The sequence below is a fragment of the Hoplias malabaricus genome, chromosome Y, assembly GCF_029633855.1.
Source record: "Hoplias malabaricus isolate fHopMal1 chromosome Y, fHopMal1.hap1, whole genome shotgun sequence".
Taxonomy (NCBI): domain Eukaryota; kingdom Metazoa; phylum Chordata; class Actinopteri; order Characiformes; family Erythrinidae; genus Hoplias; species Hoplias malabaricus.
Genome location: NC_089820.1, coordinates 10,379,312 through 10,403,263, shown reverse-complemented (window position 1 = coordinate 10,403,263; position 23,952 = coordinate 10,379,312).

Below are 23,952 nucleotides of genomic sequence, written 5' to 3'. Positions count from 1 at the left end.
CTCACCCTGTCAAAACAGCCCTGTTCAGGACAACCTGTTTCAGTGCCTGTGCCTTTAAATGAGAATAAGTCACAGCTAAGTTCAGTGCAGGATAACAGAGCAAGACATAGAAGCTCAGGATTTTATCCATATTTGCTTGGTTATTTTATTAATTCTCCTTTTAGCCACATTTAATCAGTACTTCTATTTCTTCATGTTCATTGTGTTGGTTTTTGTCTCCCCTGGTGTGGTGTTAGTGCACCATATAAAATACATACATTTATTCATTGTCTGTCACCTCTTATACTGTTCAGGGTCACAGTGGGTCAGGAGCCTACCTGGAATCATTGGGTGCAAGGCAGGAACACACATTCACTCACACCTATGGACACTTCTGAATAGCCAATCCACCTACAAACTTGTGTTTTTGGACCGTGGGAGGATACCCATGCGGACATGGGGAGGGCCCACCAAACCCCCTACAGACAGTCACCCGGAGCGGGGCTCAAACCCACAACCCCAGGACCCCAGTAATGACAACACTACCTGCTGTGCCACAGTGCTGCCCATGTAAAATAAGGTGTGAAGCAGATGCATTGTAAATGGTAATGTGTCTGTTGCAAATGGTAATGTGTTTGTTGCCTTGATGTCGTTACACCACAGTCCGAATTTTATACCAGTGGTTCTCAATCCTGGTTCTAGTGCGCCACTGCCCAGCATGTCATACATTTTTGCTCACCCCATCACACATACTTTAACTTTGGAAGAAAGGGATTGTTTATTAGCTTTATTGCATCAGGAGTGCTGGGAGCAAAGGAATCTCTGAGATGTGTAGGGCAGTGGCCCACCAGGATCAGGACTTAGAACCACTGGTATAAAATCCAATACTTTCACTTAATGATGGATGGCTTACCTGCCTGTCTACTAAATCACACAACCCCCCCCCCCCCCTCCAGTGCTTCTCAACCATATGCCTTTTGCCCTGGATGAGAAAACTGGTCTCTCTGCTGGAGCCCAATTTTTTATATACATCAATATCTAAAAATAAAAATGATCCTTTCTGTCATCAAAAGTATTTTGATATCTGATGGGCATTTATTTGAGTTCTTGTGAGAATCCTGCCCCAATCTGATCCACAGCACCCACAAGCTCATGCTTTGTTCCTCCCTCCTCCTACTCTGCAGAGCACCAGGCCAAACACCAACACAACTACATATCTCTGCAGGCCAGAGACCAGCAATTGGGAGGGACATACAGGCCAGAGAGCAGCATGTGGGTGGGACATACACAGGAAGTAGGTGAATACCGGCAAGTGGGAGGTTAGGGTTAGGGTTAGGGTTAGGGTTAGGGATAGGTTTAGGGGTTAGATGCCTCCAGCCTGCAGAGCCTTCACTTCCCCTCTGACCCGCAGCATCAGACAGACAGGTAATGACAGGGTTTGTGCAATCCCTGACGTTGTTTGGTGCAAAATTAACCACTTAATTTTAAACACTTTACATTTGCAGTTGAAAACATTGTGTCTACAGGCACAAAGTTTCGTAAAAAATAAATAAATAAAAAAAAGGGGGGGGGCATTTATACCTCATACTCACTGAAAAAAATGTGCCTTTTCATAAATAGAGCATCAATGCATAACTTTTATTGACTGTGTTAACAAAAATATAAGTTAAATATCCTACTGTATTTTATAATTTTTTTAAAATCATTTTATGAATCTTTTTACCGGTGGGTGCCCTTTTCTTTGGCTTGAGCATCTGCCCCCAAAAATGTCTGTGCATGTGCCTGCTGTTGGGTGTTTTCTTACAGATGAATGAGACATGAGGTAGGTGGATGATTTTTAAGGCAACTCATTTTACAGTGTTCCTGAGTCTTAGAGGAGTGGTTTTGGAATGAGGACAAAATGTAGGGTGTGCAACATTTTTTTCCCAAAAACAAATGATCTACTCCAGCTTTAAGAAAAAAAAAGGCACTCACATTATAATTATACTGAAAAAGAAAAAAAGGTTATGGCTAGGGGAATAAAGGGCATAAATAGTACAAATTACGGGGAATATATTTTTAATAAAATATTTACTAAATCTTACTGAGACCAGGCTGGGTTATGTCAATGTGGACCTTGAGGAGGACTCCCAGGGCTAAGGACTTCATTTGGGACCAGGCTTCATTATTCTTCATATATCTAGCCCTTGGTTTGCCTTTGAAGCAATCTCTTGCCATTTCTTTGAGAATTTCTAAAGCATTCACAGCCAGAATTTATTCTGTAGCGCTCAGTGATTTGCAGTGGTTTGAGCTCTGTACTGTTTTGCTCTTTTTTCAGTATTGAAGATTGAAGTCCCCTAAATAGAGCTCCTGCAGAGTGTGTATCCCGTTGCCTCTCACATACAAACCCCATTTCCAAAAACACTTTGAACACTTTGCAAAATGTAAATAAAAACATAATGCAATGATGTGCAAATCAAACATGTTATTCTCTTAAACATAAAATTGGGGGGCGAGGAAACAACTCTGTCTTTTCTCAGATTTATAATTTGAAATATTGGTTTTGTATTAGGGCAGCACGGTGGCACAGCAGGTAGTGTCACACTCACACAGCTTCAGGGACCTGGAGGTTGTGGGTTTGATTCCTGCTCCGGGTGACTGTCTGTGAGGAGTTTGTGTGTTCTCCCCGTGTCTACGTGGGTTTCCTCCGGGTGCTCCAGTTTCCTCCCACAGTCCAAAAAAACATGTTGGTAGGTGGATTGGTGACTCAAAAGTGTCCGTAGGTGTAAATGTGAGTGTGTGTGTTGCCCTGTGAAGGACTGGCGCCCCCTCCAGGGTGTATTCCCGCCTTGCTCCCAATGATTCCAGGTAGGCTCTGGACCCACAGCAACCCTGAACTGGATAAGCGGTTACATATAATGAATGAATGAATAGCTTTGTATTATTTTCAGTGAATTGCAGGGTTTAGCTTACTAAGCAACTATCTAAAGGTCTGCAAACTAAAGTAAACAATGCCCACAGGGCAAGGGAAGGTTATAAGGGGCAAAGGATGTTGTTTCTATAGTGTGAAATGTTATTAAGCAATAGCAGTTCAGAAGGAGTTTGTGAGTTCAGTAAGACCAAGAAAACTCTAATAGTGAACTGCTTATTTGCTGTTAAACAAGGCAAATCATACCCATTTTCTGCCACATTGTTTGCACATGCATACTTTTCATGGAAAAGTGACAGGAAAGAAACCTTACCAGAAACATCTTCTCAAAACTCACAAAACCCTGGCAATATGCTACAGAAAGTATAGATATGCCAGAGGCGATTCAGAAACAAGAGCTTTCAGCTGACAAACTTGAAAAAATACAGTGAAACCACAATCAGCAATGGTACCGTTGCAAGAAAAAAAGAACTACATCTTGTGAAAAGTACATCATGAAGTTATGGAGGTGGAGCTATCATACTTTGGATTTGTAGTGACGCTAGTGGCATTGGCAATACTGGAGTGGAAGAAGGAAAAATGTATTTCACAAAATATTAGAAAATCCTGAAATGTAATGTCAGACCACCTGTCAGAAGGATGAACCTGAAAAGCAGATAGCTTTGGCAAAAGGGTAATGATCCAAAACATTCCTCAATATCCATCGTAGAATACCCAAAGAGACACAAACTGAAGCATTTTGAATGACATTGATAGTCCCCTGATCTTAACACCATATTAAATTTGTGGACTTTAAATAAGCTGTGCATGCAAGAACTAGAGGTCTTCTGCAAAGAAATTTGTGAATAGAAAACTCTGACTAAATGAACTGAAGAACTTTTAGGTGGCTACTTTTGTGAGCTGTGTTTTTTATGTGATTTTATTATTTTTATTATTATTACTATTATTTATTTCTATTTGTGTGTGTGTGTGTGTGTGTTGGTGGGGAGGGTTTGTTCTTAACTTAGGTAAGTATTGAGAATGTAGACAATTTTTTCAAAACAAACAATTTTCAATTACCGCTAATGTTTGCAACAGACAAAATTTGTTCCAGGGATAAAGACACTGTTGTAAGAATTCAGGTGCAACTCATATTTGTCTTGTATAATGTTTGTGTCTATGGAAGGACACTGGTGCTGGGGTTATGTGGTAGATACTCAGTGCTCTCAGTGACATATTGTAAAGAAAATCAAAGCATATTGAAGTTGGCTGGTAAATGTCAAAACTAGCCCCGTGCTGAGATGGGCCTGAATTTTAAAAACACTGCCATTCTTCATATATGCTCAGAAGGCCTGTAGACTCTAAACTGTGTGATATTTCAAAACTCATAAAAGACATAGGTTGAGGTGATTTTACTCTGGGGAATATCTGGACCCTTTAAGGAGATCCTCTGTGGAATTCCCACCTCACACTGTATGTCAGTCTTAACACATTATGTATTATATGTACATATGGGGCACACAAATGTTCATAGATGTGACTGTAACATGCACCCACAATGTATCTACAGTTAAAGTGGAACAGTTATATTTGGTTGAGTTTAAGAATCAGGTGAAAAATTAGCTTGATATATTTTAAAAATACATGCTTTTGCCATCAAAACCCTTTCATAACACGTATAAAACTCCAGTGACATTTTTGGGCATTTTCAAACAGGGAGAGAACTTATCCAAAATCATGCAGCTGCATGACGTACACAATGTATTCTCTTCAGTTCATTAGCTCAACCACTTCCAACAGAAACTATTCACAACAGCCTAACTACTTCACACTTTTAAAAACCCTTAAAACAGAACCAGTTCATCCCTTTGACAACACTAAGCATGCTTTAATAACTCCACAATCACTCAACAACTCAATACTCAAAACTCCCACAAACACACCACTAACCCCTAAAAAAACTCTCAGATGGAACCTTTCTATCTGCAACTGTTCACTCAATAAATCCTTTTCACAAATAAAGTACAGTACTAGACTCAGCAGTGAATAAAGCTGATTATATATTTATGTATTTTATCTAAAAGAAAATAGAATGTTTTATGTTTTGAGAGCTGAAACATTAGATTCTGAAAGAACCTTGAAGTAATGTTATATTTAGTCAAGCTGCAGTTCAAGTTCCCAGAAGAGAGACAATGGTACAAATAACTTGCCAGGCTGCAGAACACAAAGCTGAATATGGCATCTTTGTTGCCAGCTTCTTTTCCATTCAACTTTAAATTGGGCAGCAGGTGCAAAAATAAGTGCTACACCATTTAAAGCAGAACTGAAATGATAACATTTTTGCTTATGTAGTTGCTGAGGTATATATGTTAGCAGTGTGAAGTCAGTCAACAGTCTTGAAAAGTGGCATTAAAAGGCCGTCCTATTAACTAATAGTTAAGCAATATAATGAGTGGGGTTTTAAATGAGGGCCATAAGGCATCGCTACCTCTGGCTTTGATGGGTTTAAATTGTTAAACAGATAAATGTGCATTATGCAAAGTAGACCTATGTTAATATAGACCTAGTAGCCTGCGAGTGTGTAGGAATTTTTTTGTTGCTTAGAAACAGTCCAGGCGCAGTGCAGTTACAGAAACTATTTGTGTGAACGAAAATGTATAAATATACAAACAAATCATTATCTGTTGTAGCTTATTGTTTAAAATTCATAAATGGCTTTTATAAACCTGTATATGAACAATAACACACTCAAGTTTATGCTGTTACTGAGTATGAGAACAGCTGTTGACATGCTGATAATCAGCATAAATTCACTTATGAATTGCTTAATTACCATTACTTCTGCTTTGGTTTTCCCCTATAAAAATGTCTGTCAGTAGTGTCCAGTCTGTGTTTTCTGTTCAAAATTCATATAGAATTGTCCTATTATTCATAAAAAATTCCCTATTAGCTTATGTGTCTTATTCCAATGTTCTATTCCAGCTTAATTTGTGTTGCAATTACATTCTGGATTCTGAACTGGACAAGTAAAGAGATATGTAAAGCTCAATGTGCTTGTAGTAGAACACTAAATGTGAATTTAGACAGTCTGACTGAGTTTAAATAGGATTGATTTCAATGTCCAGGTTGTTTCTCACATGAATAGATTTAACTCCAAGTTTCTTTTGGCAATGTAAGAAAGTGTGGCTTCTAGTTAGTGTAATTTTAAACTTGTAGTACAGCATCTTTGCCACAGGACTAATGATCTGCGACTGACAGAGCTATTTATTGTACCAGCCAGACAAGAGCTTTACAAGGTCAGATACTGATGTTGGATGATTATTTCTGAAATAAAAAAAGCTGACCAAACTTATCACAAAAGTTTGCATGAAATTCAATCACTCTGGAGTATGCAGTTCCACTGCTCCAGCTCAAAATTTAAGTCTGAAAAAAGAGAGAGAAAAAACTCTTTTCTTTTTCAATAATAATTCATGAATTGAATTTGAAGTCACCATGGCCAGAGCTCAGAAACAGCATAGTTGCTACTTTTTATTAATTGATACTACATACTCAATTCAGTGACCTCAATTATTGCAGGTGCACAGATGTCACACTAGGAACACGTTTGTTTCATGGTAATGCAATTAAATATGGAGTGAGTTACAGCCCAAACCACATTTTGTAATTGAGAACTGTAGAGAAAACATAACATCATTATGTATTTACAAGTGGTCTTTTTCTGAATTAGAACATTATTGAGTGAACTGATGTTGGAACACTAGTCTGAATGAGCCATTCAAGCTCATCCAACTTTTTTTTTTTAAATAATGCAGTTCCACTGCATCACAGACAGCCAAGTACTTTGGGCCATTATTCCATTTGTTCTCATTCAAACCCAGTGCATAATATTGGGCATAATGGCTTTAAGCCTGTGGACAGTTTCCCGTCTGTCTAAGGTCAAATCATGTGTTAAGGGTTCTTTTTCCTTGAGTTTTAGCTCTTCTCTCTGTGAATGTAAGAAATGAAAATGAGACTGATATATTTCAATTGTTTATTTCTTTTAATTTGATGATTATAACTGACAACTAATAAAAACCCTAAATTCAGTATCTCAGAAAATTAGAATATTGTGAAAAGGTTCAATACTAAAGAGACACCTGGTGCCACACTCTAATCATCTAATTAACACAAAATACCTGCAAAGGCCTTTAAAAGTTCTCTCTGTCTAGTTCTGTAGGCTACACAACCTCCTACTCATGGGGAAGACTGTTGACTTGACAGTTGTCCAAAAGACGATCACTGACACCTTACACAAGCAGGGCACGACACAAAAGGTCATTGCTAAAGAGGCTGGCTGTTCATAAAGCTCTGTGTCCAAGCACATTAATAGAGAGGCGAAGGGAAGTAAAAGATAAAAAAGTGTACAGGTAATAGGGATAACAACAACCTGGAGAGGATTGTGAAACAAAACCCATTAAAAATATGGGGGAGATTCACAAAGACTGGACTGCAGCTGGAGTCAGTGCTTCAAGAACCACTCTTGAACAAGAGACAGCATCTCACCTGGGCTAAAGACAAAAAGGACTGGACTGCTGCTGAGTGGTCCAAAGTTATGTTCTCTGATGAAAGTAAATTTTGCATTTCCTTTGGAAATCAAGGTCCCAGAGTCTGGAAGAAGAGAGGAGAGGCACAGAATCCATGTTGCTTGAAGTCCAGTGTTATGTTTCCACAATCAGTGATGGTTGGGGGTGCCATGTCATTTGCTGGTGTTGATCCACTATGTTTTCTGAGGTCCAAGGTCAACGCAGCTATCTACCAGGAGGTTTTAGAGCACTTCATGCTTCCTGCTGCTGACCAACTTTATGGAGATGCACATTTCATTTTCCAACAGGACTTGGCACCTGCACACAGTGCCGAAGCTACCAGTACCTGGGTTAAGGACCATGGTCTCCCTGTCCTTAATTGGCCAGCAAACTCGCCTGACCTTAAACCCATAGAAAATCTATGGGGTATTGTGAAGTGGAAGATGCAATACGCCAGACCCAACAATGCAGAAGAGCTTAAGGCAACTATCAGAGCAACCTGGGCTCTCATAACACCTGAGCAGTGCCACAGACTGATTGACTCCATGCCACGCCGCACTGCTGCAGTAATTCAGGCAAAAAAGAGCCCCAACTAAGTATTGAGTGCACATACTTTTCATGTTCATACTTTTCAGTGGGCCTGCATTTCTAAAAATCCTTTTTTTGTATTGGTCTTAAGTAATATTATAATTTTCTGAGATACTGAATTTGGGGTTTTGATTAGTTGTCAGTTATAATCATCAAATTAAAAGAAATAAACACTTGAAATATATCAGTCTGTGTGTAATGAATGAGTATAATATACAAGTTTCACTTTTTGAATGTAATTACTGAAATATCAACTTTTTCATGATATTCTAATTTTATGACCTTCACTCAGTTCCACCAATACACTATGTCAAAGCAAATATCTACCTCTGCACATCAAATGGGGCTAAGAAAATGAACAGAAGAGCAGATAATCTAATTGTAGATAAAACAAGAGCAAAGAGAAACTAGGCAAGCCTAGTTAGCTGGATTGCCATTAGCCATATAACAATTGTCACAGAGCTTTTTCTGGCATTTCAAAAACAGGAAAGCCCAAAATACATATCATTGTCATTGGAAGGTCTGGAGAAGTTTTAGTGCTTCATAATGTCTTTGATTACAGTAATGACAAATAATAACTAACCATAAAAATAGTTTATCTTGTCAATTGCTGACAGTATATGTATTATCATGGAAAGCCTGTTATTTTTTGTTTCAAAATTTCATGGCGTCAACAAATCCCCAAAAAAGTTGGGACAAGGCCATTTTTTACCACTATGTGGCATCCCCCCTTCTTACAACACTCAACAGATGTCTGGGGACAAAGGAGACCAGTTTCTCAAGTTTAGAAATAGGAATGCTCTCCCATTCATGTCTAATACAGGCCTCTAACTGTTCAATCGTCTTGGGCCTTCTTTGTCGCACCTTCCTCTTTATGATGTGCCAAATGTTCTCTATAGGTGAAAGATCTGGACTGCAGGCTGGCCATTTCAGTACCTGGATCCTTCTCCTATGTAGCCATGATGTTGTGATTGCTGCAGAATGTGATCTGGCATTATCTTGTTGAAAAATGCAGGGTCTTCCCTGAAAGAGATGTCTAGATGGGAGCATATGTTGTTCTAGAATGCATAGTTCTCTGCATTAATGGTGCCTTTCCAGACATGCAAGCTGCCCATGCCACAAGCACTCATGCAACCCCATACCATCAGTGATGCAGGCTTCTGAACAGAGCGTTGATAACAACTTGGGTTATCCTTGTCCTCTCTGGTCCGGATGACATGGCGTCCCAGTGTTCCATAAAGAACTTCAAATCGTGACTCATCTGACCACAGAACAGTCTTCCATTTTGCCACACTCCATTTTAAAAGACCCCTGGCCCAATGCAAACATCTGAGCTTGTGGAGCTTGTGTGGCGAGGTGGTAGTGGTCAGGAGGAATATACAATAAAGTGATGTTACATGACTATGCCACCTAAGGGACTTTCACCCCTAGGAAATAGGAAGGGGGCATTAAGGCCCAGAGGAAAAAAAAGAAATGAGAAAGACACACAGGTTCGTTCACACCAAGAGGCCAGAGATGCATTTCCAACACTTCCGAATTTATTAACAATAGATTTTAAAACAAAGTTTCATATAATCACAAAGACTGTTATGAGTAACAGCAATAAAATTCCCAGACAAGACCAAAAAGTAGAACAGGGCCAGGCTTACCACAGCAGAGACTGAGCTCAAAGGAAGTCCCCTATATCACCACCATACGTAATCACACCACACAGGTTACACACCCAGTGCTCTACACTGCAGGACGAGTGACCGGGACTCCACAAACCAACCCTATAACCTCCTGCCGTGACCCACAGCTCCTGTCTAGACAGGGGAGAGAGGGAGAAAGAGAGCAAAAAAGAAGAGAACACAAAGAGTAACAAATAATGAAAGAAAAAGAAATCAAAATTCACTCCAAAAAGACACCACTCTTCACACACATCTTGCTGGTGGTGATTATAACTTTTACAAATTCAAATGAAAAAAAAATACAAAAGAAATCACAAAAACTAAAGCAACACAATGTAGTTTTTAAAACAAAACAAATCCTTCCTAACCAAAACAAAACCAAGACAAAACAGCAGCACCGCAGGAACTGGACAAAAGCCAGGACCACCCAGGCTCAGGAACCTGAAAAATACAAACACTAAACAAAACATTCGACTAAAATCTAATTTTTAAAAAGTATGATTATCCATCCATCCATCCATTATCTGTAACCACTTATCCAATTTAGGGTCGCGGGGGGTCCAGAGCCTACCTGGAATCATTGGGCGCAAGGCGGGAATACACCCTGGAGGGGACGCCAGTCCTTCACAGGGCAAGTATGATAATCTGCATACATACCAGGAGACAGTAGCACAGCATTCCCCACTGCAGTCAAAATCAGAGAGGATACAGCAGCGGTAACGACCCAACCATGCAGCACGGTTGCTACTATCACCCACCAGATTAAAAGAAATATTAGTATCTCCCAATCTGATCGTTAATAAAACATGCCAACTAGGGTCAACATACCCTCGCTATGATGCAAACACAGGAATCCAACCGTTCGACACTGGCAATCCAAGCACAAGCCAGCGGTTTACGATCGTCACGGAGCAAGCCACCACAAGGCACAAATTTCAGCAACGCTGATCGCTGCCAATACAGGGACCAGACGGCGGAAGAGAAACAGGAAATGCCTTGGCAAGCAGCCCACCACTGCCGATACATATAGCGCAAGGAAGGCCCGCCCCCCCATTAAATTGAATGTCCCACCCCAAAATCCTCAAGCTGGGAAGTATAGGAGGTCAAACCAATGGCAGAACTCCATCCTGCTACACTTGCTTAGAAATGGCTTTCTCTTTGCACTGTAGAGTTTCAGCTGGCAACGGCGGATGGCACGGTGGATTGTGTTCACTGACAATGCTTTCTGGAAGTATTGCTGAGCCCATTCTGTTATTTCCTTGACAGTGGCATTCCTGTTTAAGGTGCAATGACGTTTAAGGGCTCGAAGATCACAAGCATCCAGTAGAGTTTTACGGCCTTGACCCTTACGCACAGCAATTGTTCCAGATTCTCTGAATCTTTTGATGATGTTATGCACGGTTGATGATGATAACTTAAAAGTCTTTGCCATTTTATGCTGGGTAACACCATTATAGTTTTGCTGCACTATCTGCAAAACAATGATGGAATTGGTGATTCTCTTACCATCTTGGCTTCAGAGAGACACTGACACCCTGAGAAGCTCTTTTTATACCCAATCATGTTGTCAATTGACCTAATTTGTGTTAATTGGTCTTCCAGCTGTTCGTTATATGCTCAATTTCCTTTTTTCCAGCCACTTATTGCTACTTGTCCCAACCTTTTTGGGATTTGTTGACACTGTGAAATTTTGAATCAACATATTTTTCCTTTCAAATGTTACATTTACTCAGATTAAACTTTTGATCTGTCATCTATGTTCTATTACGAATAAAATATTGACATTTGCCATCTCCACATCATTGCATTCAGTTTTTATTCACAATTTGTTTAGTGTCCCAACTTTTTTGGAATCCGGTTTGTAGTTCACAAACTGGAATGTGAATTATGGCTGAACTTACAACAGATGATGTAGTTGCGCCATATTAAGTTCTCTCTGTGAAATACGGCTGAAGTAACAGTTCCTACTTGCGCACGTGCATTTAAACATTAGGTGTTAGTCAATCAGTCAGTCAGTCATTAAGCAAAAATTCTTTTTCTTGGCCAGCCCTGTAGGCAGTCCTGCAAAATAAAAAAACATTTGAAATATTTTGCCTCACTGCTTTATTGTCTTGCTATTTCTTTGTGTTAGTATAAGGCAAATGCATTATATGATAACCATTAGAATTCTTTTTAAATACATGGTCCAAAGTAAGTAAATAAATAAATAAATAAAACATGTATTATTGTTTTTGTCAGTTTACTACATCATTTGGACACAGCAGCTGTCCTTCACATTGTGTCATGACAAATGGACCAATAGAACTGCTCTGAATAACTTCTGGAGCAGAATAAAATCTTTTTATATTGACTTTAACTAATTGTAAATACATCTTGTAATTAGAAAACTTGACTGCTTTAACCACTGATGGCACAGAATCACACAACTTGTAAAATCTTCATAAAAAGCTGTGTTTAATAGACTGGAATGCCATGGAGCAGCCACACACAAACAACATGTTGTCAACATTCCAAATGCCAACTGCCAGCTAGAGTGGCATAAACGCCCAACATTGAGTTATGGAGCAATGAAACTGTGGAGTCACTAAACAACAGGAATCCAGCAGTTTAAAAGCTTCCTTTGTCTGTGTTTACTGAGACAGTAGGTCACATTCTTATTAGTGTTCTATTAGTTTGGCTGGTCACACGCAGGTTCAGTAATTACTGCAGCACCAAGCCATCAGGATCACTCATTCACACAGTGAGGCCTAAACACATTGAAAACCCACACCATGAGCCCTCACTCCAATGCCCTTCCTGCGTGCTTGTGAATATTGTTCACTTGACTGACTCTTTGTCATGAAGGTTAATTTCCATCATGCCATATTTGTAGCAACAATAAAACAGCTTGGTTTGTTTTGGGGTTTTTTCCCATCACTCAAGATAAATTTGATTCATTTCTAATTAATGGAAGCCACTGTGGTCTAAAGTCTAGGGATATGGGCTTTGGACAAGAAGGCAGTGGCAGAAGATCAGTTCATGTGGGTGCATTCAGGCTGGGGCTGACATTTAACATTTACTTATGCAGTTTTCAGTTATATTTTCACTTTTTTCTGTATTATTTTTTTTATGTTTCATATAAACCAATCACCATATTATGACTCTTCAAGATCTTTGCCTGACTTAACAAAATTATTCATTCAGGTTTTTTCAGTTCCTTTTACTTCACTTGTATTCTTTGTTCTATGTTTTTAATGCTTTTTTTTTTTTTTTTTGCAAACAGATCAACAGACCTAGGGGTTTATCGATTTTGCCCACCCTGATATCAGTGTCGACAAATCTAGCATCTTTTTCTGGTGTTAGTGAAGACCTTAGGAGGCTTGGACATAACAACAGATATTGTTTTGAATTTACTGTCCTCAACAAACTGTGGGTGCTGCTGTGACCCCCTCCCCTGTCCCAAAACACTCACATGCGGTTAGTTTCCCAGTAGCTGCAGTCGGAGCAGAGAAGAGATCCACAACTTCTCCACACCGCGTACAAACTGAAGACGAATCGCACATGCCCAAAGTCGCCAATGAAAAACAAGAATTAACAGATGAAAGTTCACTTGTATTTCCAAACATATTTAGGGTTTTTTTACTCATATTTTTTCTCCCACAACATTACTCCTCTCTTCTTCAGCCTCAATTAGAAATTGACAATTATGTAAAATAGGCAATGATGTCATTCAGTGATATCTAGCAACATTTACAACAGCCAATAGCTACTTTCCTTACTGAGGAGTTGACAATACTGCCTGACTCAGTACTTAGTACACCCAAACTGCTCAGTCTGTTATCTGACATAACAGACCTATTGTAGGTTTATGTAAGCTTTAGGGCTTTAAAAAATACTGTCTTCACAAGAATCAATGCTAAATGAGACTGAAACAGATACTTTGCCCAGTGCATGATGCTAACTGTGGAACACCATTTTGCCTTTCACATCTAGCAGTAATTTTTATTAATTCTACATCACAATGAAGCCAATTTCTTCAAAAAGTATTGGATGGAGCTTCTGTCACTCCAGAGAATGCAGTTCCATAGTTCAGAGTCAGAGTTTTTTTGAACACTCCAGCATATGTGCTTTAAGCAGGCTGCTGCTTTCAGTGGAGTGTGCATCAGATACGTTAATGAATAAACATGAGCCTGATGACCTGCGACTCTCAAGATTACCTATTGTGCTAGCCGGTCAAGGCCAGAATGTAGTCATGTTTTCTTAGAGTGGTCTGCATTTTTGTACAAATGCAGCATTATTTCTGCAGTGAATGTGTAAATTGCATCGAGGTTTTCCTTGATTTTCTTATATATTACATGACATGGATTAATGACACGTACCAATGGATATTTCGGATATTTCGGTTATTTCTGGAACACAATCTCAAAATAAATAAATAAATAAATAAATAAATAAAATATATATATATAGTCAAAAACTGTCCTGGAGCAAAAAAGACTGTCAGGCTTTAAGGCATATACAGATTAGGTAAGGATGAGTAGAAAATTAGAAGAATGCCCTAAAGTCCTACATGGGGAGTTGAGTGGTAGTTAATTTTATCACAGAATGACAGTAATTTCGATGATGGATTCACACTGGAGAAGAAATTTTGGTGTGAACAGAAATGAGAGTGGCTTCTTAATTCACACATTGCAATCAGACTATTTTCCACACTTCTCTCACACTGACGTGAAAATGGAATGTTTGCATGCATATTTGTCACAGCATAGATCATACCCTGTAGTGCTACTGGAGTTTTCAGGCTGCTGCTACTGTTCTAAGAACTACTCACCAAACCAAAATTATCTAGCCTATATATATATTTGTGTGTGTGTGTGTGTGTCGGAAGAAAATAAAATTAATAAGTATGTTTCATTCACTATCTGTAACTGCTTATCTAATTCAGGGTCATGGTGGGTCTGGATCCCACCATGAATCACTGGGCACAAGGCAGAAACACACCTTGTAGGGGGCACCAGCGCAAGGCAGGAACACACCTTGTAGGGGGCACCAGTCCTTCACAGGGCGACACACACTAACTCACACCTATGGACACATTTTGAGTCGCAAATCCACCTACCAATGTGTGGTTTTGGATGGTGGGAAAAAACTGGACACCAGACTCCTCAAAGACAGTCTCCCGGAGCGGGTCCCAGGAGCTGTGTGAGTGCGACACTACCTGCTGCACCACTGTGCCACCCTTATATATAATTTTTTATGCCCCCAGTATTGCCTCATTCTATGTATACATACATTCTAAATATTTTTCATTCTGCACTTTATATGTAAATATCAAAGGTGGAAAGTATTTACACATTTACTCATGTTACTGTAACTGAGCAGTTTTTTGTGTATTTGTACTTTTTAAAGTATTTTTTAAAATCTGTAACTTTACATTTACTCAAGTCAGTTTTGCTTGAAGTAATCTACTTCACTACATTTAAAATCACGTTTGTTACTGAGTAAAAATCTAAAACAAAATGCAAGAAAAAAAATGAGCATCAGAGTAAATGATGAGCTGGAGAGCAACCTAGCCCTAAAATTCACAAGAAATATGGAGACAGAGAAGTAAAATACATCAGAGTGTTGTTGGTATTATTGGACTGTTACCTTTGTGTTACGACTCGACCTGCAAAAAAAATAAAATAAAATAATTATATATATATATATATATATATATATATATATATATATATATAGTATTATTATTTTTTTTTTTAAGTGGGTATGTATGAAGTACATATGATAAGTAGATGTGTTATCCATAGTAGTAATAGGAATATGATGTTGAATAGACATAGCTTCAAATATTTTAATATGTATTTATAACATGTTTATATGGCCTCACCATGAGCAGTACACACACACACACACACACACACACATACACACACACACACACACACACACCTATACACACAGTTTAAAAAGTAACTAAATAAATTTTACTCTGTGTACATTGCAAATGCTCTACTTTTTACTTTTACTTAAGTACATTTTTATACCAGTAATTGTACTTGTACTTAAATAAAATTTCATCAAAGTAATAGTACTTTCACTTGAGTAGAAAATTTTAGTACCATTTCCACCTCTGGTAAACATACTGTATTTTGCACTTCTGCTTAGATGCTAATTGCATTTCATTGGCTTGTAGCTTTACTCGGTATAATAATAATAAAGTTTAATCTAATTTAATAATAACTTTACCTTGTTCCAATCCTGTTTTCTGGATAGAGCTTAAATAATCAAAACTATCAGAGCTTAGGATCATGTTATGGACACAGGGCACTTTGCAGATTGCTTAGTATATTTAAACATGTCCTTGATTGCAGTCATCGGAGTTTCAGGTGATTTATGAGAGACATGAGATAGGGCCAATTCCGTAGAATAAAGAATTGTAGTTCTGGATCCTAGGTGGGCGTGGATGGGTGCATGGCAATTATGGAATAGTGTTACTGGCCTAAGATATGGAGATACATGGGCATAGCTGAAAGCAGTGAAATAGCAAAGATGCACAGGTGTTAATATGTAACATGAAATTTACCAAATTGATTTCAAAGGCAAAGTTCAGATTGTCATAAAAGAATAGTAACAACTATATATTTTAATATAGTATAACTTCTCCAGTTAATATTGTTTTCAGATATATACAGTTGTATGTAGATGTAGAGTTTACACAATTATCATCTAGTTAAAACAGTCAACAGCGGCATGGTGAAACAGCAAGAAGTGTTGCTGCCCCACAGCTTCAGAATCTTGGGTTTGATCGTGACCTCAGGTCACAGTCTTTGGAGAGTTAATCTCTAGTGTGTTCTCCCATAGTTTCTGTGATTATGGTGGATAGGGTTTCCTTCCACAGTCCAAAAACACAGGCAAGATTTTAGGAAATAAGGTTCAGGTCAGATATATTAGTATCTTCAAGACATAATATAATCAACTGCAATATTGCTCTATTAAACATATAATGAGGTGCCACAAATCAGCAATCAGGTATTTATTGGGCATTTGCAGAGTTTAGAACTTGGTGGCATTGATTAGTTCTAGGAGCAACAGCTTTCTCTGAGGCTAGTGGTGTCAATTAGCCTACATAAATCAGTAAACATTAACAGATGCATTTAAATCTAATAGTATTCTGACAAATCATGTAATGATTAAAAAAAACAGATACAGTGAGTTTTCCTTGGGTTCATCATATTATGGAAGACATCTAGTAAAAAATGGAGTCATCACTTGTACACATTTCTACAAATTTACAGGTTGTGAAAACATGCCAATCTTAAACTGTCTTCAATATATGACTCCTAAAAATCAATACTATTTGTGGATGTGTCAATACTATTTTTCTTGAGAGCGCTTAGAGTCAATATTGATGGATATCCGCAACTTGATTGAACACCAATGCCACACTGGAACAAGTGACTGTGTATAAGGCTACATTTTGCACTGAGCACTAGCATGTAGCTGTAATTAATAGGTAGTCCGTGTCCCTCTTCTGAAGTAAGAGCTTCTAAGAAAGCTCTAGAATATATGTTGGAACATTTTAGTGGCAATCTGATGGCATTTAGTCACAAGAAAATCTGTGAAATATAATGTAGCTTGAAATGCTAAATGCTGAATCATAATTACCATTTCAGCTGATCCCAAATGTATTGGATGGCACTTTAAGTAAAGTGTTCCACAAACCCACAGTTCAGTGATGTGGGATTTTACAGTCCTCTAGCTAAGATAAATCTTTAGACATGGTGTCCAAAGAAAGTTACTAAAGCTGTGAGTGTGCAGTTGATCATTGCCACCAATGAGTGTACCTTACACAGCCTCTTTCACTAACTGCTCACAACCTCATCCACAAACAGCACACAGCCCCACCCACTGACTTAATATGGCCATGCCCACAAATTGCACATAGCCTTATCCACTTACTACACAGACTTGTCCACTAACTGCACCCAGACTCATCCATTAACTGCACACATCCCTATCCACTAAGTGTATGCCCATGGATCCCACATATTAACAGCTATTAATTTACACCCTGTCCTGTGGCCCTCTCCCTCCACTAACTGCACACAATCTTGTCTACTGATTTCACACAGCCCTACCAACTGATTTCACATGACCCTACCCACTAGCCAGTGGTGGAACATTGCTATGATTTATATTTATATAAGGATCTATATTTAATTAAAGATCTAATGGCATTTAGCCCAAAGAGCTTTAGCAAGGGCAGGTACTGATGTTGAATTATTAATTCTGGAACACAAATGCCACTTCAACAACTGAATGGTGCTACATCAATCCAGACAATGCTCTGCAGCGCAGTGCTGAGGACATTTATGCCTCCTGAGCAGATGCTTAGCACTGAGCATGGTGATCTTTGATTCATGCGCAGACATGCTTTTCAATAGAGATTATAAAGCTGTAAATGCACAATTGAGCAACTGTGTCTTTAGCAGGTGAAATTTAAAACAGCTGCATTCACAAATAAAAAAACAATTACAATAAAAATGCTCCATCTGTTGAATGTTTGTCCATCAATCCAGAAAATGCACACAGCCCTGTCCACTGGTTGTGGCCCTGTCCACAGGCACTTCTTATCCGTGCTTATAAAATGCACACAACCCTGTTCACATTATCAACACAAAATCACAAAATCAACCTGCACATTATCCCCCCAAACTCTCTGCAAACAAACAAGAAGAGGACCAAGCAAAACGAGTGAACAGGGCTCAGAATAGAGCTGTTTAGGCAAGGTTAAAGATGGTGCTGTGCTGTTTGATTCTTGTGGTATTTTGAACAAAGCATGTCACAAACATATACTTAAAACCCAGGAACTGTGTTAATGTGTAAAAGAGGTATATTATGGTCCCTTTAATGTTTTGGCTGAGTAATTTAATACGTACAAAGATAACAAATACATGCGTTTGCCCAAATGAACAGCTTTAGAAATATATATGTTTTCAGGTGATGTAGCCATACAGATGTAGCAGATAAATTTGTGAAAATATATCATTCTAATTAGCAGCAGAACCTGAATGCAGACAGAGCCTAACCATCTACTAAAGAAATATACACAACATCATGATATATACTCAAAGACAAACACTGAGATTTAAGATTTAAATTTCCCATTGATTTGGCAGACATTTTATCTTAACCATACAGACATGTGTTTGCTTTGAAATAAGTAGCGGTAGTTGTCTTGCTCTGTAGTAGATTTTGAAGTGTAAACTTTCCACATCCATTGCAACAACACAAGCCAAAAGCATACTTTCCGGACATTTCCTTCTAAGGAACATTACACCAATCAGTTTCTTTTCAAAATCACTGCTTAATTGTCACAAAGCAGAGAAACCAGGCCAAGAATTCAAAGCACTTAGTGTCTTCAGTGAACCCTCTAATCACTCTCGCAATGAACAAGCTGGTGATGATGATGGTGATGAAGTTGGAACACACTGTGCTAGGGGCTTTTCAATTGCACTCAATGCTCTGTGATGTTATGATGGGCTCTGCCTTAATGCCATGTTTGCTATGATGATAATTAATTAAGTGGCAATTTTACTGGGTTGGATGAAATGTTAGAAAATCGTCAAGGATGAAAGCAATTCTGTTGTTACATCGGCTCTAATTGCAGCCGATCTGGATGGGATCAGACCAAAAAGTGCTTCATAAAAATAAATAAATAAATAAATAAAATAAAAAACCCTAGATGAATATCAGAAGCCCAGACTGAACAAGAGCCCTTTTGTCTTTGTTTTTTCATGCACAAAAGCAACTTCCCTAAAATATTCCCTAGTGATCTGTTTTGGTCCACTGTTAAAATGTGAAGAGTATGTCTGTTTGGAAATGACACTCACTTTGATCCAAAATTTAAAAATTAACTACGTAATTCCAGGGCCACATAATGTGTGATTTTCAAAAAAAAAAACCTCTGTTTTATTGTATTATTATTTCATGTGGCTTTAGTTCTCATCAGAGTCAAAGTGTGTCCAGATCCAACCTGGACTCAATCACTGGGGGCCTGGCAGAAATGCACTGTGGACAGGGCAACGGCGTATCACACTCACACCTATGAACATTTTCTCAGTCTGTCTGCCTACCAACATTTGTTTTTGAATTGCTGGTAGAAACCCATGCAGACACAAGGAGAACACATCAAACTCCTTACAGACTCCTCATGTGACCCAAGTAAAGGATTGAAAACAGGATTACCGAGACCCTTCAGCTGTGTAGCATCAACACTGTCAGTTGCGCCAACATGCTGGCCTAAAATATTTTCATCAGTTAGGTGTTCATCTAAAAATGGTACATATTGCACAGAGCAATATTAATTTTGCACAATGCATTTCCTCTATAGATTCATGTGGAGTGCTCTGTGTCCTTGTATGTAAAGGTGTGTGCATGTGCTGCTTGCAACAGCAGACTTTTTGACATGTATTGTGGATATGAGTAGCACAAGCAAGGGCTCAGAAGCATTATAAACACTGTGGGCTCTGTGTTAAAGCATCTGATTAGGCTAAACTAATAAAAAATGACTTCTGTGTTGAAGACTGACAGCCTCACACAGAAGCCAGACTTGATTTGCATTCAGAATAATTTCTTCACTCTTTACACCTGATCTCTTGCTGTCATTTCAAAGAATATTTAATACATTAAACATATTACATATTAACCTTCCTCCTGTGTTAGCTTTCTGTTACCGTCTCTTATGTTAATGGGTCGGTTTTAACCCAATTTGTTTCTTACCTCTTGTTCACCTTTTTAGGCTTCCTTATACATGAAAGGATTGGTTTTAATTTTTCATTGTTGCATACTGTAAACTGGAGATATATACTCTACAAAACACATACTCTAAGCTGACTCAGCCTTACATGTCTGGACGTGCCTGTCTTTCTTTGTTTTGTGTAACAGGCAAAGATGGATGCCCCTTCTGAAGCTCACGTAGTTGTAGGCTAGCTGTAGGCTGTTGGTGTATAGTGTGTTTAGGATGTTTTTGTTTTCTGATTTAAAACAGAAAAGCCATAATTTTAACAAGAGCATTTTATAATTTAGTAAAAAAAGAAAAAATTATATATATTATTTTGTTTAAATAGAAGTTCCTGACAAAGTCAAAAAGTCTTGATGCAATAAACACATTTATGCAGTACTTGTATGCATTTAAACCCTAAAACAAATCGGTCAAGACCCTAACACAAGAGGAAGGTTAAATAATACATTCCATTTGATGCACTTGATGTCTCCATCTGTGTATGACTTAGAAAATCCCAAGGCTGCAGGGTGTCCCATTTCTCATTTCTCCATTTAAAGGAGCAATCACATGTACCCTCTGTGTGCCCTTAAAGTGGTTTTGAATAGGAGGTCCACTTACCCGAATTTCCCTGGCTGAGACCAATTCAGAGTGAAGGGGTTTGTTTACAGCTGCTTGACCAGCATCATGAAACAGAAGATATTATTATATATATATATATATATATAATATTATATATAAATATTATATATATTATATATTATGTGAGTTGTCCATTAGTTTCAGTAGTTTCAGATTTCTTGTGTATTGCACAGATCTGCCCCAAACAGACTTTTAAACCTAGCAATCTAGTCAGTCAGCTCAGATTTCCAGAAGCTTTATTATTCTTGGAGATACGAAATGGAAACCCGGCATGGTGTGTCTAGATTTAAGCCCATCTCTCTTAAAAGTCTACAAATTAGCAGACCTCAGACCTAAAACTTTTTTACATCCCACCTGTGTGGGAAAACACCATTATTTTGGTATTATGAAATACGTTTAATATTTTTAAATACTACAGCATATTTTTAGGGTAACATATCTAGAGAAATTGCACAATGCACATATACCTCTTAGCTATTACATTAAAATGACCTAATGTCTACACTTATATTTTATCTGCTCTCATGACCAGGTGCACTCAGTAGTTGTGCTTTTGCAGACTATAGTCCATTTGTTGCTGTTCATACATAGGTAGCCACCTTTCACCTTGTGCTGCAGTGCTCAGGACCTACAAGAGGGTGGTGGATCATTCTTATCACTGCAGTGACATTGAACTGGTGGTGCTGTGGTAGTGTGGGTTTGCAGATACATATTTCTGGAGTTATTAAACATCTCAGTGGACTGACAGTTGTCCACCAACCAAACATACCTAACAAAAAAGCTCCCTGTAGGCAGCATCCAGGACTAGAGGATGACTAAAACTGTTCAGAGATGCCACGCTCTCCCTAACTTTATATCTATAAGGTAGGCAGGACTAATGGCTTGGCCAGAGAGCCTGATCTGCATTTATTTGTACAACACACACTAACATACTAAGCACAACGTCGGGGTCACGGCAGTGGTGCTATCTATTGCAGAGCAATATATGGAATACAGTCTGTAATGAAGTGCAGCAAAAAGGTGTTTACTAGGAGCATTTTGTGAGTGCTTTTTTGTTTTGTGTGTCCACAACAAGTTCCAAAAGGGAGCTGTAAAGGTGAGCAAGGAGGGGAAATTGCCGTCCAGATATTTTGGTGATAGTCAGTGGGAAAGAAATGTGCACTGCTAAAGTTTTTGTCATTTCCTCAGAGCTGCTATATGAAGCATTCACTGGCAAACAGCCAAATAAGAGTCATATTATAGAGTATATTATATATAAAGAGTGTTGTTTTGCACAGAAATTGAAAAACTGTGGGGAATTCCGTTGGTTCATCAAAGCAAAATACGATGAAATGAATGTAGTTTTGCTCATGAAATTTCAGTTAGGGCCTAAGGACACTCTACCATATTTTGCAAATTCAATTGATTTGTTTTCTCTCTTGAATCCTTGACATTCAAAATGTATTTTCTTGGTCCTTGGCTGTACAATACAAGACCACTATGAGTGACTATAGTGCTGGCTAATGCAAGGACTAGCAATGATTGTTAGCAGAGTGAGTAAATGTGTTTGTTTAGAGGTTTGAGAGGTGTTCCTCAGAGATGGGCTGAGGATGAGCGTGCTAGATTTGAAAGCAGTATTTCTGAATGAGCAATCCTAATGCACTATATGTACACCATCTCACACAACACTTTGAAATGGATGCCACTCCCCAACCACAAACACAAAAACACACTTTCCCATACTGCTCTGGATGGCTTTGCACTACACATTATTACATTCCTGTAAGGATTTGCTATCATTCAGCCACGAGGTCAGGCACAGATTTAGAAAGATATATTCTAGATCACAAAAGCTACTCCAACTCATCCTGATGAATCATGAATCAATGCAGATCCATTGTTCTTGTGGGTTTATGTCCCTCCAGCTCACTCTTGGTATCAACACCAAACCATTCCTTCTCATTTCCTGCTCTTTTGTGGAGATAATAATAAAATGATGTGTGTGCATATATAATATAAAGTGTGTTCATATAAGATTGACCCTTGGACATAAAGTACCTCTGGCTTATAGGGTTTGTTCACCGAGACAGACTTTCAGTTTAGTGGGGCTCAAGGACCTCATTTTGGACACATGATGTATATGGTAATATATTATTTTAAGAATAAATAAACAGGCACAGTTCTCCAGTTAACATTTAACAGTTTTCTACAATATTTCTAAGAAAGCCTGTGGATTCTGGATTTTTGTTGATGCTCATGTTACCAATTACAGTTCTAATACACCATTAGTGTAGACAGTTGATTCAATTGATGCCTTGGACACGTGTGTTAGGAGGATCATATCATCCACCCAGTGTTTACACTTGATGCCCAGGTAACAAATCCATATTATATGTTTTTATGTTCCTGAAAGCATCAAAGTATATTTGATCCCTTTCATCCCAGATGTTATTCATTAATTTTCTCCCAGTGTTGAGAATTCTGTAATTGCATTGCCTGCTATCGGACAGAGCCATAAGGATGTGTATTTTTCCTGGTAAGCTTACATGTGGGTGTTCATCTATTGTGTTCAGTACAATATTCAACATTTATTCATTATCTGTAACCGCTTCTCCAATTCAGGGTCACACACTCTGGAGGGGGCGCCAATCCTTCACAGGGCAACACACACTCACACATTCACGCACAGACTACAGACACTTTTGAGCTGCCAATCCACCTACCAACATGTGTCTTTGGACCGTTGGAGGAAATTGGAACAAATGGAGGAAACCCACATGGACATGGTGGAAAATATACCTCACAGACAGTCACTTGGAGCGGGACTTGAACCCACAAACCTCAGGTCCCTGGAGCTGTTTAGCCTATTAATTTCCCAGGTAT